General features: G+C 34.0%; 1 long non-coding RNA gene across 1 annotated transcript in view; it reads right to left on the bottom strand.

Moving 5' to 3' along the window:
- Positions 1-8,652: 8,652 nt before the first annotated feature.
- LOC145724875 (uncharacterized) overlaps positions 8,653-11,702 on the bottom strand; it is a 103,694-nt gene continuing 100,644 nt past the window's right edge. The window contains exons 2-4 of the long non-coding RNA XR_014177104.1: positions 9,226-9,810; positions 8,970-9,117; positions 8,653-8,917 (exon numbers count right to left, since the gene is read on the bottom strand). This is a non-coding gene — a long non-coding RNA (uncharacterized LOC145724875). The remainder of the gene's footprint in view (positions 8,918-8,969; positions 9,118-9,225; positions 9,811-11,702) is intronic.

Raw genomic sequence — 11,702 nt, 5'->3', positions numbered from 1 at the left:
TGGTGAAGATCTTGCCAAAATAATAATGCCTATCCAATTCTCAACAAATCATTGGTTATACCACTACACGCTCATAATTTGATATCAATAAGTCACTTCAGTTATAATAGCGGTTTTAGTGACGCCACTATTGCATTCGTCGAATTATAACAGTATACGCAAATTGAAACGACAAAGGACTTAATGCAATTAAGAACCAAACGCGAAAAAAAAATGAAACGAAACGAAATAAAACGCAAACAAGAAAAAATCAAATTTATCATGGGAATTCGTCAAATTAGCCACCATGAACTGTGCGAATTCGCTCCGGAAAGGTGGAATAGGGCAAGTTCAAGGCACTGGTCTCAGTTAACGACATTTTACATAACGGACAATGGAAATTATTTCCTTAACCTGATTTCGAGTGACTCATTTTGGTCAACTGCAAGGAAATTAATAGAACCAGAATTCTAAGAGCTGGTTTAGTACTTATCATCACGATAAAGCTGATTTATAGTGGTTGTATGTAGTTGCTAAAAACTGTAGCAACGAAACATAAAATCAAGTCTCAAAAGCACACATTTGCCATATTTGAGTAACATGCAGTGTGTGCAAATCAGATTTTGATTTATGGTTTGAGGTTGGTGCGCTGAGAAACAGTTTAGGAACAAAAATTATATTGTCAAGTTGCTAAGCTTCTTCTTTTCCTTTCTTTATTTAGATTGGTATCAACTAATTTTGGCGTCTTTGCTTTTTCTTTTCTTCTCTCCTTTCAACTCTTCTTTTAATAGAAAATTATGTTGTCAAGTTACAACGTTTTTTCTTCTTTTTTTTCACTCTTCTTTCAATTCGTTTTTTTCCTGTTATTTGGTAGCGAGAAACTCATATTGCCAAACTTTGGCGCTTTTTCTTCTCTTTTCAATTCTTCTTCTTTTAGTTTCGTTGAATACAAACAACTTTTGGAGCAAAATTTACATTTACTAATTTTCATATCTTTTTTCTCGCTTTTTAGCTCTTTCCGTCCAATTCTTTTTGTATTAATTAGTCTGGAAGAAATACCTGAGCATCAAAGCTTATTTAATCTTAAAAATCATATTTATTGTTAACTATTAGTTTTTTAATTTCAAAGTATTACCACTTTTTCGTAGTAAAAAGTAAAAATTAATGAAATCATCTCTAAAAGTAACAATAAATAAGTTTGGGTTCTTTTGCAGCATATTCTCTTGTTACAGGATGGAATTGACTCTAAAGATATTTTTTGAATTGAGGAAAATGACCAGTTTTGTAATTATGACCCGAAAGTCATCTTCAGGAAGATAACTTAAAACCATTAAGTCTAACAGAAACTTTTTGTTTTATTTTTGCCCGTCAATTACAGAATTAACTTCACACAAAACTGTGACCTCAAAAACAATATTTGTTGTTTGAATAGTGCCTGCTAGACATGTTTGTATTAAAATGAGTTAATGTGCTTAACCAAAGCTCTGGAAGGAGATTTACGTTAATATCTGAACAGCGTTACTTAATGTGTCCGTTTGATGATGGAATTAGGTTCATTAGTTTGAAAAGTTCCGCTAGTAACGATTTTCCTTGTCTTTGTAGACAACTTTGTAGCTTGGAATGTTGGTTGGAGATTCGTAAAGAAGTTCCGTGAGAAAACAATATTTAAAATTCAATAAACGAGAGTCAGGAAGACGACGAAGTCCTGTTAAACAGTTTTTTAGCAGCAGACTAAACAAAATTTACAAATTTGGCGAGGTAATTGAATTAACGACGTACTTCATGGTAACTTCAGGGTTTTCTGCATTACCATTCGTTTTCCCAACGTCATTGATATTGAAATTCTTCCAGAATTGTACGCTTTAAGGTGGTTAACTGGATTATTCCGCGTAGTTTATTGACAAGGCGTGTTGGACGGACATTACCTTTGAATGTTAATCACCCTGTACATTTAAGTAAATATGATAAAGTAATGTCACTGGATATTTTTCATAAATTACAATTTTTTTATTCGCCAAAGTATCTCTTATAAAATTCGGATTTGAAACTTCTTTTACGAGATAATTGAGTTATTATTATAAGACCCAAAACCAACCCAACCCAACTTTAAAATTGTCTTGGAAAAGGAAAATTTACTTAAGAAGCTTAAAAAATGACTTTATAGTCAGTTTTCCTAGTTTACGAACAAATTGAAAGACTTTAGTCTTGAAAACTGACTTAGAAACCTGTAAATTGACTTTGCAACGGTAAAAATTGTCTTTGTAACCAGTTTTCATAGTTTTCAGACGAATTGAAAGACTTTGAATTGAAAATTGAGATCAAAAGCTTAAAATTTGTATTTGAAGTTTAGAAATTAGTCTTAAATACACAATATTGACATTATAGGTTCATGAAAATTGACTTGAAAACTAACTTTTCATTTTCCTAAAACTCTGGACTATTCTTAGTGCTTTTTAAAACTGCTTTCAGCTTGGAAAATCGAGTTTCAAGACTATCTTTACCAAGTTTTTGACATACTAAACTTAAAAAACTATTTTTACATTTTTCATAGGCCTCCTATAAGCTCTCATAAGCATATTAAACATGTAATTCCAAGCTTTGTCACTATTAAATTGACTTCTAGACATCTAAGCGCTAAAAATTCGAGCATTTCTTAGAAATCTAGTTTTTTGTGCTGTAAAGAAGTTTTCAGCCTGAAAAATTGAGTTTTAAGACTATCTTCACAAAGTTCTTGACTTATCAGGCCTGAAAGCCAGTTTGTACACTGTCCATAGTCTGGATAATGTCATTTCAAGCTTCTTCACTATTAAATTGACTGCTACACATCATAAGAGCAAAAAATTTTTTATTCGAAATTCGGACTGTTTTTAGTGCTTTAAGACTGAAAAGTTTCAGACTCTTCAGTAATGAAAGTAAAAAATTTGGCACTAAATTCTACGATATTAGTCTTGAGAAAAAAAGAAAATTTAATTTGGGTTTCCATTGTTTAATTGAATTGTAGACTTGTTTCAGCCCAGAAAAATGAATTTTACACTAATTAAAGTCCTGGAAATAGACTTTTGGACTCTCAGCACAATCTAAAGATATTCCGGACTGTTTTTAGTTCTTGAAATCCAGTTTCAGACACTCGACAATGGATTGCAGTCTGAAAAAACGAATTAAAAGATTATTCTTAGTAGTACTCGTAAATAACAACTTTTTAGACTATTCAGAACAAAATTGGACCCTCATAAGTCTCTCTGAATGTTCAGTTTTACACTACCTCTACCTATGTCAAAAAAAATGTCACTAAAAAATAGTTCAAAAATCCTGTTTTTTTAACTATTTTAAGGACAACCATTTCTTGCAGCACTATTTTTTGTTCGACTGTATCTTCCTTAGAAAACGTTTTTCAGAAAGTTGACATTCTTTTGATGGGCTGAGTGAATTATTGATATAATGTGAAATAATGTGAAATCTACCACCACCACCTGAAACCTTGTGGGTGTATGGTTAATAAACGTAGGTGTGAAAAAATTCATTGAAAATAAAGCAATTTTCTTTAATTAAACCGTATTATTTCAAAACCAGCAACGAAACCGAAGAAGATTTCACGGTGGCCGGCAAAACATACACGCGTTAAAGAACAACTGGAAGTACTAATACTTCCTCTTTCGCCACCGCGAACCTTAACATACTTTTTGGGTTCTCTTTATCGTCCATCTTCAGTGCCGTATCCGCTGTTTCATCACTCCATAATCCGTCTTTATACACTCGATAAAACTCTTAAAATACGACTACCGCACCTGCTTGGCGGTTTTCAGGGTTCGGTCGGTACTGTTTGCTATTTTCCAGACGGTTCGCGGTTTGAAATAACAATTTTCTCTGATTCATTAATCGATTTTTGTTTGTGGTCCGATTAGTATATTCCCACGCCAATGGTTTGTTTAATTTTAATATTTATAACATCGGATTATTGTTTTTATGTTCAAGTGAGTCAATGTGTATTCAGTAACGCCAGAAGGTGCTTTTGTTGAGAAAGGCGATATTATTAATCGGCAACCCTGTCTTTATGCAATTGACCTGGAGATTGTCATTATGATTGTTTTTTTATTACATTGAAGAATTGCTGATAGGATTTGTTGGGTTTGCACCTGCACCTTATGAATGCTGGTGCGAGTGTTTGTTGATAAGTAGTTGTTACTTATCAATAAACACTAGTAGTTGTTGCTGATTGCATTGTGGAATGGGAGACGCGTAAATGGTACCATACGGAGCATTATCGGTAACTGCATTGCTGAAGTTGGAGTAGGAGATGATACTCATCGTAGACATTTCAATCAGATCTGGAAACGCAGCATGGATACCACTTCTAGATGCAATATGAATTTTGACTTTCTAATTCCATCTCCATCTGATTTAACTCCAGTCATTGAGCACAACCAAGGTAACATCAATGATCATCAGATAATTCCTGAGCAGCTTCCAGAACCTACTGACGTCCACCTACAAGATTCTTCAGGCACCACTAACCAGGAGCAGTACACCAATCGGAGTCAACCAAGACGTTCTCTGCCACGACCTAACAGGATTTTTCTTGATTTGGCTTCCATAAGAACGAGTTTCATTATCTACAATTCATGATTTTTTAAGGCAATCGTGGTATTTAAAGGATGGTCGTTTGCTAAAAAATCAGAACGAAAAACGGTTTGTTTCGTCGCGTCGGTTGATAGAAATTTAATCTATCTGCCAGTCGTATTGTTGTTACTCGTGTAAACAGTTAATAAGAGAAATAGAGGTGACTGAACAGAGTAATGGGTCTATAATTTTCGAGTTACAATGTCGTGGTATTTATGGGACGACTTCTTCAAGCAGTGTTAAGTTTTTTACTATTCCAAGTGACACAAATATTGATTATTTATTTTTGATACGGAAACTAATTGAATATGATGAATATTTTGAATTGCAATTTTTAGAGGTTTCTCAAACTCTCGAGTTTACGACTGTTTTATTGTGATTTTCATGCCCTTTCGAATGGTGTGGAAAGTGAGTACTTTACACCCGGTTGAATGTCAATATGCTTTTTGTCATATCTGCTACGTCATCAAGTGCTCCGCCATATTGAAATTTACGCACGTCGTTTATTACATGCTAGGCTATCCATCTTTTTAATCACCTGTTTGGACGTTGCCGTATTGACAAATTCCTCCTTTTAACCTCACAATATGTATCTTTCATTAAGCAATTATAAATGAAAATGAGAAAACTATATTGTTTTGAAAAAAAAAGAATCTCACATGTTTTGCATGCAATAAATGCTTTTTTTTCGAAATCTGTATAATTCATCGGTCCGTTTATTACTGCAACCAACAATACACCAGGTTCACATCTGCTCGTGGAAGATGAGCAAAGAGAACAAAGAGTATAGAGCAATAGAGCAACAACAAGAGCATAGTCCCAACTGACAGTCGGCTAAACATTTTGAGGTTAGGAATTTTAAAAAGTTGAAAAACACCAAAAACTACATACAGAAGAAATAAAAACTTAATTTAGGGTTGTTTAAGTTTATTAATTAGTGTTGTTATTGCGAGACCTTCGTAGAATTTAAGATTTTTCTTCACCAAACTGGAAAACTTGCAACATTTGGTGGTAAACAAAGGCGGAAAGTTCCAATCAAACTTTGGCTTGAGAACAACAACAACATTCAATTTAAATTATCTGGAAAGAACATTACAGATAGGTGCATTCAAACGAGTCATTAACAGCCCAATACCAACGTTTCAAGAATTAGGCAATGTGTGTATCCTGGGGACTATTAAATCCTAAAGCAGTGTTTTAACTTATAACAGAATTGTTGGTGTTTTAAGAACTTGCTTTTTGGTTTTGTGATATAGATTGTTTATTTATTTCCTTTCGTAAATTTACCCAGCATTAAATACATATCAATTTGGGTTTGTTGTGTGATTTATTTAACATGTTTTTTCAATTTATTGTGAGCAGGTAGGTACCTCAGTTAAAGAAATTATCTAATTTTATGATTGTTTATGAAGAAAACTAGACTTCTTAGATAAAAAAGAAACTTGAGTGTACTTTTTAAAGATTTTATTTGTATATTTCATAATGTGTAAATAATACAATTAAAATAGTAATTTAACCTACTATCTGATGGAAAAGTATTTAACAATAGCACCTGTTTCTAGCCTTATAGTCAGAGAAGATACGGCAAAATTTATAAGAGCTAATTCTGCAAAATAATGGCATTTGATCAAATTTATGTATTAAGTAACTTGTATCTTTCTAATATTACCTGAAACTTATTAGAAATTTATTTTTTCAACACTCTGCATATGGATTTTGACAACACCATTATAACCATAGCTTCAAACACCTTTTGTTCAGTCTTTTAGAGCAATTGATAATTGGACTTTTTAAATTTGGACCCTTTCAAAGCATGAAAGCTCAAACTCCAGATTAGGCAAGTAAAGGTACCTGAAACATAAGCTATTTAGTATTAGCAGCTTATTAATACCTCTACCAGAGTCCTTTTTATAGTATTAGGTAAATCACCTTGTCAGCTTCTGCTAAATATATCTTTACTCTATATCCATGTTTCTTCGAGAACCACTGGCTTGAATAAACTTGGTTTTTGTAGTGTTCTTGTAAAAACTCTTCTTGGGAGTAAGTAAATATATGGGCTGTTTCATTGTGACAGTGTTTTCTATTAGAAAAGGCATCCTTTTCTGTTCTACAAACTCTAGTTCCTTCAGAATGTTTCACTGGGCCCCTTGATAGTTGTAAAGTGTATTAAGAAGGTGGCATTTTCAAAACTGACTACCAACAGTGACACTATAATGTAAAAATACTGCACATTGGACTTCGTTATCCCATTTTTGTTTAATTTTCCTCATAATTATAGGACCAAGGCAACACCGTGTATAATATAATTAATACAGTACTTTTTCTTCTATGCGTTTCCATTGCAATGATCGACGGAATAGATATGTGAAAAAGTCTAACCATCAGAAGACTATTTTCGACATAGATCTTTGACATTTTTTGCTTTGCAAGTGGTGTAACTCTTCTAGGAGCGTTTAGATAAAGATTTTATCTTTAGTTATATGTGTCTTGCATCCAGAACAAAGCCTCAAGTAACGTGCAGTTAATTATAACCCCATCTCGGGCAAATACCTGGCAGGATACAAATTGATTTGCGAAATGTTCGGCTTACGAGGCGCGGTTCTCTCAATGAGAGTGAAGTTAATGAGCGAGCGTGTTAATTAATATTCAAAACGACCAAGCCAGTGAAATATGATCGGTCAATTTGAATCCGCTTTGGTTAAGTGGTTTGCATGGACGTACGTCAAGCCCTTTTTGATTTTAAAGGCTGTAGCGAAGGCGGAAACGACCCTTGTTTGACAGTTGACAGTTGCTGGTCATTTTCGCACCGACTCTCCACTCTAACTACAACTTTTTCTATCTGCAAAACATAGACGGTCTTTACGACATAACGACATAATTTCATATGATTACCCCGCTAACTGCGTAATTTTGACACCCCATTAGGTATGGTCGTTTCCAAGAGGGCGTTCCACCCGAATCGATTTTTCCGAATCGCGCGACCATACAGGCCGTTTTCCACTTTAATAACGCACGTCTTAGAGCAATAATTAAGGCGCAAAATTTACGTTCGTTAGAGCCGCAAATCGCTGACTTCGGGTCTTTCGAATAAGTGCTAATATGCCATTATTATTGTCGATACTTTATGGGAATTGTTATCGGTATTATGATGATGGAGGGGCTCTTAACCTCGTGTACGAGTGCCATTTGTATCGTTCTTATAGAGTAAAAACAATAATTGCCTATCGGCGTTACTTACCTCTTTGTCACATCAGGGGCGTAGGTGGCTCATAACCTCATCGGCCTGAAATCAGGTGAAGTGACGACTTTACGGGTCGTTAATACATGTGAGCGGTACCGCATTACATTTTGATGCGCTTTACCGCACATCTGTAACACCGGCGGCTTTAAATTCGGCAGAATGCCGCTACTTTCGGCACCATCGCCTTTCAATCGAAAATAGTTTAATGACAGGTGCGTTATTCTTTTTTAATTCAGTTCGTGTTCATAGTTTGGCTCGTAGGCAAATTCACGGTATTATCTGCGAGCGTTACTAATTTTCCAGTTCAGGTTAATCTCGGTGAATTTTATTGGTAATCTTCGTCGATATTGCACAAACAATTACGGCCCGTTAATAGTTAATGAGATTTCCCACGTTAATCGGCGACGATTTTGAAAATCCAAAACTGTAATTTGGTTTCAACGTTTTTTTTTTCCGACATTGTCAGAAATAACAGTTTGATTATTCTTCCACGAAGCAAACAGGCTCAATTAGAACAGGTGACGTCACGTGCCATTATTTTGATTAGAAGTAATACAGTCACGTGAGCAAATGTCACACTTGGGCCGGTTTGCAAAAACACTAACCTTTATTTGCACCGCCGTATAGATCATTTTGAGTCACCTGGTTTTCGACGGCAGCCATATTGCCGGAGGGGCAGACAACAAGAATTTAGCTGTATGGATTTTCATTGTTATTTGTGATCTTCTGGTGTTTAATAAACCGTTTAAAAGGAAGCAGAGTACATTTAGTTGATATGTAGGGAGAGACACTGTTAAAAACTAAAAACATCATCTGTGCTTTTGGAAAGCCTGTAAAATATAATGTTTTTGAATCATTATCTTTAAGCCGGACGATTTTAATTTTTCTTGCAATGTATAATTTTTTGATTTGCAAAATTAAAATCTTCTGATAGACAATTTATACACAGCATTTTGTTCACATTTTAGTTGGCTATTGTCATCAATTTGTTCAAGTTGTTCCAAGTAAGATACAGATACTTCTGTAGTTCCCTGTCCATGTTTATAGCTAACGTGCTCTCTCACCTTCATGCTCATCTTCCTATATAAAGGTCTTATTACAGATAAATTATAACTTTTGTACAAAAACTTACTATTATGAGACGTTTTGTTTAACGCTTAACTGCTTGAACATGCCGCTATACACTTTGTACATTTTGAGTTTTGGTAATAATATATATCCCATATTTACAGAAGGAACCCAGTCAGGATTGTCCTTATCTTCCAATTTGGCTGGTTCGCCTAAAAAAACCAAACAAAACTGACACAATACATAAAAATTTAAACAATATTTTATTTAACCATACTTCGTTAGATGCTGTACTACTGACAAATAATAATAACAGATACCTGAGACAGTGATTTGCACAAATTCGTGCATTATTAAGGAAGGTTTTACTTAAATCCCCACGTTTTGAAGCGGCAACCCATTTAAGTCGACGTTCTTTTGACAAGGTGTTTAGTTGTTCTTCCCGGTTCTTCAACGCTTTGGGAATCTTGAAAAATCGAACTTTATCCCTTTCTGCTCTATTTCCACAACGCACGACTGAACAAAACGACGGCATTTTTCTACAATCTTCTGAACTCAATCGAAAATTTCTATGGTTTACATTTAACTAGTGGGTCTGTATGCCCCCCCGGCAATATGGCTGACTTACGTTTGACGTTTGTGACGTCACCTCGAAATGGTCTATTAGGCACTCCAATGAAATGTCAGAAACAGCTGATTTAAACTTTTGGAAGGGCAAACACGGCCATTAAAACACATTTTCTGGTGAATACATAGAGTTTTAGCTTAAATTTTGCAATTTTCTAAAGACTTTCAGTTGATATTTCATAAAATGCCTGCCAAATTCATAAGAAAGTGTGTTTTAATGGCCGTGTTTGCCCTTCCAAAAGTTTAAATCAGCTGTTTCTGACATTTCATTGGAGTGCCTAATTTTAAACCGAGTTTCGGTTGAGTTTTGCATGTGACAGAACGAGTGAGAAAAGTCACAACTACTCTATAGTTTTAAGCATGACTTAATAATGGTGCAATAACTCCAAAAACGTATGTTCTTGAAACCAAATGTCAATTAAGTTAGGAAAATTTTAAGAAGACAGTTTTTACATTTTTTTTTTTAATTTTAGAAAATTTAAAAAAAAGTGCAGCAAAAGCTTACAAAAGTTTATTACCTAAAAAGTCAAGAGCATCCTAAGGTAGGGAATACGTAGTTTTAATGGCATGAAAGAATAAAAATACTATTGCTAATATTAAAAAAGGTTTCAGGGCGTTATAATGCCTGCTTTATACCTCCCATTTAAGAATTAAATTAAATTTAAATTTCCACTAAAATTAATATTTAAACTAAGAAATCTTGTTTAAGTTTATACTACAAATTAATAATTAGAAAAATAAATGACTGTTTTGACTTACTGGACGTTCGACGTTGATGTTTGACGTTGACGTTTCTATTGTCATCGTCATTACGCGTGTTTTGTGGATAAAGAAAATTTTTATTAAAATAATTAAAAAAATTTGTTATTAAACCACTTTTTCGGTAAAAAATCCAATTATGGAAATAGACGATTCAAGTTTAATAGACTACGTATCGCAATAGAAGACAGCAATTTACATCATGAGTGATGTTGGAAACTCATACAGTTTTATTTAATTCCTTGTTTTTGATCGAATGAACTAATTCGGGGATTTCATGTTTTTTTTAGTATAATTTTTTATGTACAAATTCCTCGCGTTAATGCACATTTATGCGGACAAAATCCGGCAGTACGCGTCGTACAGCCGCTTCAAATAGTCTGGCTTCGGTACCGATAATTTTGTGACAACGACAAGAGCAGGTGAGTCCTATTAATGTGCATCGTTTAATTTAAATACAGTCCACTTAAAATCGTATGTTAAACACAAAAGTCTATTTGCGACATTTTGGTCCTTCGAGCCGGATATTTTCTCGAATTAGTTCATTTCTCTTCAGAAATATCTAATTAGTATTACATTACTTATATCCAACAATTAGCTCATTTCTCTTCAGAATTACTAATTGCTTGGCAAAATCGTCACACAACAAACATTTTTGAGCAACTCATCTGCATTTTGTGATTTGTACGTCGTTATTATTTTACTTTGAACACTTTTAAACAACTTGAACACTTTTTGCTGTACACTTGATCACCCGTACATTCGGGCATTTTAGGCATTTGGGGTTTGGGCTATTTTTAGCTTATCTGCGTGCGATAAAAACCAAGTTTGTAGTATACTTTCAGTTTGGGTCGACAATTTCTTAAACCAATTTAAAATATAAATCTGATTTAAATTTGTATAGTAATAACAATAAGCTAAAATGACGGATGCAGATATCATTGTCGAACTGAATAAACTTAGACTGCGACGTAAAGTGTCATTACAAAGATTGTCAGAAATTTATAATTATGCGGTGAATAATACCGATGATCAGTTTTATAAGCAAAACTTGTTTGCAAGATTGGAATTTGTCGACTCTATTCATGATGAGTTTAGAGAGTATCATAACTCCATTGTTTCTTTGATTTCAACTGACGCGGAATTTCAGTTAGAAGATAAAATTCGAAGTCTAGCAGATAAATATGTTTATGACGTTAAAGGGAAAAAATTTGAACTTACATTGTCTGAGACTGCTCAGCAGGAAACGTCAACGCAGTTTACTTCAACTTTAACTCCAAAACTTCCAAAAATCAACATACCTGTTTTCGATGGAAATTTGAAGCAATGGCCTGCATTCTACGACTTATTTAACAGTGTTATTCATACTAACCCAACTCTATCAGACATAGGAAAGTTTCATTATTTAACG

Source organism: Ips typographus, linkage group LG2 (genome assembly GCF_016097725.1).
Source record: "Ips typographus isolate SLU linkage group LG2, UJ_Ityp_2.0, whole genome shotgun sequence".
NCBI lineage: Eukaryota > Metazoa > Arthropoda > Insecta > Coleoptera > Curculionidae > Ips > Ips typographus.
The sequence above is the reverse complement of the archived record's forward strand: the minus strand, read 5'-3'. Positions and strand labels throughout refer to the sequence as shown.